Raw genomic sequence first — 9,000 nt, 5'->3', positions numbered from 1 at the left:
GGGATCATATTGAATGCAGGTATGATTTCCCTGTTTGGATTGACTAAGTTTCTGCATGTCTAATAAGCTTCATGGTGATGGTGATTCTACTATCCTGTGGACTGCATTTTGTGTACCAAAGACTCAGACAAAAACGTGCTGTATTTGAATCTCATATAAAAGCAATCTCTTATTGTGTTTTATTCATTGTATTTTTTCTTTAGTCAATTGATTTTTAAGACAGTGATTTTTGGTGTGTGTATGTGTGTTTTTTTTTTTTTCATATTTTTTTTTTTGTTTTGGTTTTTAATATGGAACACTTCACGAATTTGCATGTCAGCCTTGCACAGGGGTCGTGGTAATCTCTGTATCATTCAAATTTTCGTATATGTACTGCTGAAGTGAGCACAAAACAGTGTTTTTCAATATTTAACTGATATTGGATTTGATTTGTCTGATTATTCTTTTGATTAGCGATTTCTCTCTTTTTAATTTTTTTTTAACGTTTATTTATTTTTGAGACAGAGGGAGACAGAGCATGAATGGAGGGGAGGGTCGGAGAGAGAGGGAGACACAGAATCAGAAGCAGGCTCCAGGTTCTGAGCTGTCAGCACAGAGCCCGACGGGGGCTCGAACTCACGGACCGCGAGATCACGACCTAAGCCGAAGTCAGACGCTTAACCGACTGAGCCACCCAGGTGCCCCTCTTTTTAATTTTTTTAAATTCTCATAACATATGTCTCAAATAAGCATGCAGCAAAAAATTACTCATTATCTAAAATTAAAATTTAACTTGTAACCTGAGTTTTATCTAACAAACATACTTTAAGTTCTTTTTTAAAAATTATTAAGGTTTATTCATTTTTGAGAGACAGAGCATGACCTGTGGGAGCTGGGGGGGTGGTGGCAGGGCACAGAGAGAAGGGGAGACATAGGATCCGAAGCAGGCTCCGGGCTCTGAGCTGTCAGTACACAGCCTGATGTGGGGCTCCAACTCACAAACCATGAGATCACGACCTGAGCTGAAGTCGGATCCCCACCTGACTTTTTTGTTCTCTTCTCCCCCACTTTTGCCATGATATAGTGTGTTCTTTATGTTTTAATGGCTTTAATCAGAAGTTCTATTTCATTTATTATTAAGCTGATAATATTCCTTTTCCTTATGTTTGAGTATGACATTTACTTGTCTAATGATCCATGATAACGCATTCGGAGATTTTTGAAGCTATATTGGCCAGTATACAGCATATCATTATTTTAAGTGTGCATAGGCTTTTTTACTTTTAATGGTGGAATTTGGATAATTTATGACTTTAGCTATATTGGCTAAAGTTTATGTCATCTTATTTTATTTTTTCTTAACATTACTGCTTTGCCCTGACCTTATTAGGGTATTATTAACGTAAACAGCATATTTGATTTCCTTTTATCTTTTAAGTCAATTGGCAAGGTACAAGCTTACTTAAAAGTTATAATGAACTGTAGTATTTTGCTATGTTTTCCTATTCTCAGGTAATCAGAAATAACTTTGGATTTTACTATATTCAAAACAAGCAAGTAGTTGTATCCTTTTTTGGGATGTGGGGGCTTCAATGTGTCCCTCCTTTACCTACATTTGCCCATCTCTATCAATTTAACCCCAAATTCAGAAACTCTTTTTCTGTGGTCTTTGTTCTCTTTAAATTCTGTGTCTTCTAGCATTCAATAATTAGTTAGATACGTAAAATATAACCTACCCTTGTTAATATTTGTCACAATATTACAAAAGATCACATCTCAAAACTAAACAGCAATATATACTTTAAAATAATTCATCCAAATAACAGAAAACAGTATCCAGAAATTGTTTAATGAAAACCTTGTATATACTCAAATACTTTAGAAGTCGTGAATGGCTTTTTAATTTTTGTTTACAGAGGTAACTTCTGATTGTTCACAACTTTCTTCTCTGACAGACCTTAAAAGTGCTGTTGCATTGCGTTTTCATTTTGTTACAGTAAGAACTTGAAGCTACTCTGATTTGTACATTGTATTATGTCTATTTTTACCTACTTACACTTACAAAATCATATTTTAATATATTACCAAAAAATCAAAGGATATATCATATACAGACACTGATTTTCCATTGATCATTTTAATTGGAGCTCAAAGAGTTAAAGTTCTAAATTCAGAACTCATTCCACCAGGTGAAAATTTATTCCACATTATATTTTCAGATGAGTTCCATGAATCTTCTTCTATGTTTTTCCTCAATACATTTAATTGTTCCCATAATAAAGTTCTAGGTTTACCTTATATCAAATATGTATTGTGGTAGTACCTTTATATCTATATAACACCTTGATTGAATTTTCTCTTTTGTCATTTCTGCATTTTACTGCTTCCAACATTACCCTATTAATACATTATTCCATTAATGTATTATGTTTCGGTTTGAAATATGCATCTGTGTGTTCAAATCTACACAAGTATTTTTCTCTAATACTCATGGAGCAAGGATTAATATTAGATATTCTTCTTGTTCTATTTTGAGGAAATGTATTTAAGAGATAAATTTATTTCCAAAGACTTACATTCAGAACAAAAATTCATTTGAGCTATACAGCATTTGCATTAGTGTTTATTTTAAACCATCTTCTATAGGGGCACCCAGGTGTCTCAGTCAGTTAAGCATCTGACTCTTGGTTTTGGTTCAGGTCATGACCTCACAGTTCTTGGGTTTGAGACCCAGATCAGGCACTGTGCTGACCGTGCAGAGCCTGCTTGAGATTCTCTCTTTCTCTCTTTCTCTCCTTCTCAAAATAAATTAATTGATTTAAAAAATAAAATGCTTTCTTTAATAAAATGTTTTTAGTTTTAATAAGTTGTCTGTACTGACAGCTGAAAAATTCCTTCATTTAGATGATTATATTTGTATGTTTGTGGAAGAAAAAGAAAGGGGTTGAGGCAAATATTGTTTAACATGCTCAATGTTGAATGTTTCTTATATACTTCATATTAAACAAAAGTGCTACTGCATTGCATTTTCATCTTGTTACAGCAAGAGCTTGAAGCTACCCTGATTTGAACATTCTATTATGCCTGTAACTGTAAGTTACAAAGTCATATTTTAAAATATTACAAAATATAAGAAAATAATTAACAGAAAATTCCTACCAAGTAGTTCAGACAATTCATCATTCCAAGACAGTGTGGAGTTACAGAGATGAGATCAGGAAAGGAGGGAAGATCTCGACTATGAGCCTGGCCATTTTTATTTCACTTTTTTTCCAGAGGCTCTTTTATTCCAGAGGCTTCTCTAGAAGTAAGAACAAACTAAGAAGAGATCAGTACTAAAATCATGGCTGAACTTGCAATCATCTACACTTCTAATTGGATTACAATGATCATGGATTGGTGAAATTCCTCTGCTAAGTGAATGCCAGAAAAAAAGCATACATTCTTTGGAGAAAATAGAATCAATATAAAACCAATAGAAAAAGAAAATATAATAGAAAGTAGACACTTATATTATTTTTACCTTTTTTATGCATCCTGCTTGAGTTTCACCATCAAATAGCCAGTCAGAAAAGAGAAAGATAATAATAAAGACTGAGAGAGAGAGAGAGAGAGAGAGGAGAGAGACAAAGACAGATAAAAACAGATCTTTAGGAAGTTCAAATGATGAGATTATCAGACAAGCTATGAAATCAATATGATTAATTTGTGGAAGAACTTAAAACACAAAGTAGAAAATTTTGCCATTCAACTGGGGATTGCAAAAAAGGGAAGTGACTGTTTAAAAAAATTACAAAAAGATAATACCTAAAATTAAGAACACTTAAGTTTAATAGCATAATTGACAGAGCTGATAAGAATAGGAGAGCTGTGAGATAAGTCAGTATAATGTGCCTAGCAGGACAAAAGGAAGGAAAACAGACAACAGAAAGAAAAACAGAAGATTCAAGAAAAAGGTCAAGCACAGGGGTAACCAAGTGCTAAAGAGGTGAGAATGGGTTGGACTAGAGATATATGTGAGGAAGTCATGACTGATAACCTCCCAAAGTGATGAAGGTCACCATCCACCAATCAAGAAGTCCACACATGTGTGCGGCGTGCACACGCATGCGTGTGCACACAGATACAGTTGGTCAAAGTTAAAGAACATTGCTCCTAGTTTGTATTTCTCAAGACACCACAGAATACACTTTAAAACATTTTCAATCCAGCATAACACACACTGAGTCCACACCTTAACACAGTAGTTTGCCTCAGAACATTTTTGAAAAATTGTATTCTTCAAGCAGTCTTATATGGCATAGAGACAAGGAAGATACACATTTGCTTTTCCAGTAAAATTGTGTGCCAATAACATAATTATTTCTCTCTTTCATTAATAATAATCATTTCGTTAGCTCATTATTACAAAGTTTCAAAAACATTTTTTTTTAATTTAACGCTTAATACATTTTTAAATTTTTTTTAACATTTATTCATTTTGAGAGAGAGAGAGACAGACAGAGCGTGAGTGGGGGAGGGGAAGAGGAATAGGGAGAAACAGAATCCGAAGCAGGCTCCAGGCTCAGAGCTGTCAGCACAGAGCCCTATGCGGGGCTTGAACCCACAAACTGTGAGATCACAAACTGTGAGATCATGACCTGAGCTGAAGTTGGGTGCTTAACCGACTGAGTCATCCAAGCACCCCTGCTTAATATATGTTTTAAAAAACTTATTCATTTTCAGCTAAGAAGTGACATTTAATATGGAAATAACTGCATCTGAAAATTTCTACAATAATATGGTTTTCATCAACCACCTCTTTCAAAGAATTTTATTCTGACCGTCTAAAAGTGATTATTTCTGGATACCTATTATAATCTTACATTCAATTACTCTTTCTGTGACTATATTTACCTATTTTTACAAAAGGCTCCTAAATATGATGCAATTAAATAGCATTTCTCATCCAGGTTAAAAATTCAGCTGGTCATATAACTGATCGAAACTTTTGATTGGATCAAATCAGGTCATCCGCTTTGGTTTCTTGTTTACTTTGTTAGTTTCTTTGTTTTTGAAACAGTAATAAACTCAGATTTCAAAATTCAACAATTATTAAAAAGAAAACAACAGGTGCATCTGGGTGGCTCAGTCAGTTAAGCATTGACTTCAGTTCAGGTCATGATCTCAAGGTTGGTTGGTGGGTTGGGGCGCGTGAGTGGCTCAGTCAGTTGAACGTTGGACTTCGGCTCAGGTCATGATCTCACAGTTCTTAAGTTTGAGCCCCGGTGGGGCTCTGTGCTGACAGCTCAGGGCCTGGAGCCTGCTTCAAATTCTGTGCCTCCCTCTCTCTCTACCCCGTCCCCACTCATGCTCTCTGCATCGAGCTCTGCACTGACAGCCTGGAGTCTGGAACCAGCTTTGGATTCAAAGAGAGGGGGAGTCTCCCTCTCTCTCCCTCCCCCATTTATGTTCTCTCTCTCTCTCTCTCTCAAATAAATAAATAAGTAAATAAATAAATAAAGCATTAAAAAAAGGAAAAGAATAAAAATTAATTCACTTGAGTCCTCTGGAAATGCAGTCACCTCTCAAGACACAAGCAACGTTACAAGATTTTTTATTTCATTGGAGAGATATTGTATATGGGTGTGTGAAGGTGTGTTATGTCTAATATAATAAATATAATATAATATAATATGTATAATTTTCCTAAATTTTTGAGGAAAGTGATATCCTGCATTACATCTTTCTCTGTTTCAGAGACCTTTTACATGCCTCTCACTGGCTTCTAAGCAACTTGTTATACTACAATGAAACTCATTAAAACTAGTCAAATGAGAAGGGTACATTCTTTCAAGAGTTCCTAACAGATTGCCATATATTATAGTCACAATTTATAAAGTATTCTGTCCTTACTTTGTTCATATTCTGAAATGTTCCTTTTGTTCCACTATTTACTTTTGCTTTCCACAGTTGAGTTTGTTATACTAAATTACAACAGAAAACAAGGCAGGGTACAGACATCAAACAGAGACAGGATGACAAGAATTTGCAGTTTTTTGTTTAATATTTCTAATGTAACATCAAAATTGAGTATTAAAATCAATATCCTTGTGAAAGATATCACCATCGGGAGTGAATATTTGAAATGTGTTTCTTTATACTCGATAATTTACTAACATCAGTTTTGATATATATGTTACTTCCTTGCACACATGCTCTTTATATCCTGGAAATATAAAGACCCCTAGATGAAAAATGAGGATGGGATAAGTGACCCCATTTTAAAAACCTCTACCCCAACCAACTATGGAGATTTAAATAGTGACATGGGGATAGATGAGGTTATTTTAAAATATTTTTAAATATGTGTATTCTGATAAGCTTTTAAATAATTAAAATTCCTCAGAGTAACTATTCTGGGCATCACATGAGCAAATGTGTTTAAGGATCCAGTGGGACAACAATGAAGCTTGTCTGTGGTTGCTAGCATGGCATAACACAAAACATGCTAAATTCTTAAACAAGCTACTCAGATCCAGCATAGTTTTGCCATGTAAGAGAAAGGAAATACAGGTCTTCTGCCACTGTAGATTTTCTACAGAAATCAGAAATTCAGATTGGTATTGAAATACTCTGATTTCTACATGTCTCCCAATTTAGCTGATACTTAATGATGCGTGTTTCAGAATATATAAGGTTTATTCTACTGTCTCAGTAGATTCTCATGACACTCCTATACGTCAGGCAAAGAAAGCAACTGAGGATCAGGAAGTATAATTTGTCCAAGGCTGTTCAGTAGCAGCCAGTAGTTCAGCAGTAATTCTTGATGCCTGAATTCTGATAACACTTCTCCCATTTGATACATTAATTTATGGTGAGTGAATAAAGAGTCCTTCTGATTTTCTCTACTTTGTCTGAAAATACCAGCAGGGATTTTTGTTGTTGTTTATGTCCCTTTGCAACAGGTGTCTTTCCTTCATGCTCAATAGTTATTTCAATTAAACTGTCAGGATATGTTTCACACTCACCCAGACCTGGCATCTTACAGCAGTGTGTGCACAACCTTTTACTAGGAAGTTTGGAGAGCTCTCAATGAATGTACAAATGGCTTCATATAAAAGTCTTCTGATCTCTCTCTGTATAGCACTAAACAAATCCCTAAATAGGTTATTGTTGTAAGAAAAATCAAATATTTGGTTCTAATTACACGTAGATTTAAAACTCAGTTTCTACAAGGACTGAAAGTAAAGGACATTAAGTTTTGCTTTGTAAGCTCTTCTAGGAATGAATTGCATTGGCCTCTTGAAATGCCTCCTAGTCATCATTTTCAAAGGCATTTAATGGTTGTACTAGGTCTAAATCATAACTTACATGTGCATTGATACTTGGTAGTTGTATTAAAGGCCTGAGTCAGCACTGGCCATGGCCGAGCAAGATCAGTTTATTTGGTGGCTTCCACCCAAGTGGAAAAGGTTGCAGCTTTCACCGTGACTGTGATAAACCACTCCGTCTTGTAGCCTGATAGAGAAGATTCTTTGAACTTATTATATTATTGTCTTCTTGGTTATAAATTTGATATAAGTTGTAAATTTAAATATGGCTTTTCATAATTAAAAAAATCATAATTGTAGAGTTTTGACTTTGAAGGCAAATGAGAGAACACAGCCCAGTTCCTTATTTTTAGGACAATGAGGCACACAGCAGGATGACTGCTCCAGGTCATATAGCTTGTTAGCAGCTAAGTTGGAATGAGAACACAGGGCTCCAGAATGTAAGGCTAATATTTGAACTCCTGTTCTACGTTGTTAAGTGCTAGGATTTAGTATTCAGCCATGCTGACATAAATGGAAAGAAGAGGAGAGGTGGGAAGTCAGACTTGGAAACAACACTGATATTCTTTGTTAAAGATTTCCTACTAAATGTTCACAGAGGCTATAATGTTTTCTCTCTTACCGAAAAGCACCTGGATAATCAACAACTCCACAAAAAAAGGCAAAACCACACAGATTTGAAACAACCATGACATTTCACAAGCAAGAATTTCTTCCTACAGATATTTATTTTAATTAATCTTTTGATGCTCTTTTGCATTCAAGCTATTCTTCTAGGTGACATGGGCGTAGAGAGTTCCCATACTATGAAACTTAGAAATGACACAGTGCAAAATAATTCTTCCATCAAGTGTTATTTAGGATCAGGAGGAAGTGATATCATCTCTGATTAATATATCCAGAATAGATTTATGGAGCTAATACATGTGATTTGTCATTAAACAAAAAATAAACAAACACTTTTCAACAGGTAGTAATGAAAGCATCAGTCCCAATACAATTAGTAATGTATATTCCCGGCAGAGGGAGTGACAAAATAAAGGTATTGACCTACATCAAGAACGTAGCAAAGGGTACAATTTGAGAGGTAGTATATTTCAAAGGTAAAAGTTGAAGATAACCTTGGTAAATAAAAAAATCTTGAATGTTATACTATTGCACTTAGGTGTTATAAATATATGAAGAACTATAGAAGATGTTTAAACAGAGAAGTGATAATGATTAAAACGACAGTTTAGAAAGATCATGCTACTGATAGGATGGATAGCATAGGGATAGTACTGCAAGGAACGAAGAATTTGAAGACCTGCATTTGGATGGAGCGGTGGAAATGTATGATACAGAAGCATGTGACCTCCTTGAAATAAAATCAACATACCTTTGTAATTAATTCAATGGGGAAAGTGAACAATAGAAGCAAAAAGTTACCATTGGGGCCCCTGGGTGACTCAGTTGGTTAAGCATCCGACTATTGAAATCAGGCCATGATTTCACAGTTCGTGAGTTCAAGCCCTGCGTCAGGCTCTGTGCTGACAGCGCGGACCCTGCTTGGGATTCTCTCACTATCTCTCACTCTGTCCTTCCCCTGCTGGCACTCTCTCTCTCTCTGAAAATAAATAAATAAAAATTTTTTAAGTATCATTAAAGATTATTTAAAATTTCACACCTTTGAAGAATATGATACAATAAACAAAGATAAGGAAGTCAG

At 35.0% G+C, this 9,000-nt stretch overlaps 1 non-coding gene across 1 annotated transcript; it reads right to left on the bottom strand.

The window, feature by feature from the left end:
- Window positions 1-284: 284 nt before the first annotated feature.
- LOC132685665 (U6 spliceosomal RNA) lies at window positions 285-388 on the bottom strand. The gene has a single exon (XR_009613254.3). It is a non-coding gene; the product is annotated as a U6 spliceosomal RNA (small nuclear RNA).
- Between the last annotated feature and the right edge of the window lie 8,612 nt (window positions 389-9,000).

Source organism: Panthera onca, chromosome D2 (assembly GCF_046562875.1).
Source record: "Panthera onca isolate mPanOnc1 chromosome D2, mPanOnc1 haplotype 2, whole genome shotgun sequence".
NCBI lineage: Eukaryota > Metazoa > Chordata > Mammalia > Carnivora > Felidae > Panthera > Panthera onca.
This window is presented reverse-complemented; position numbering and strand designations above follow the sequence as displayed.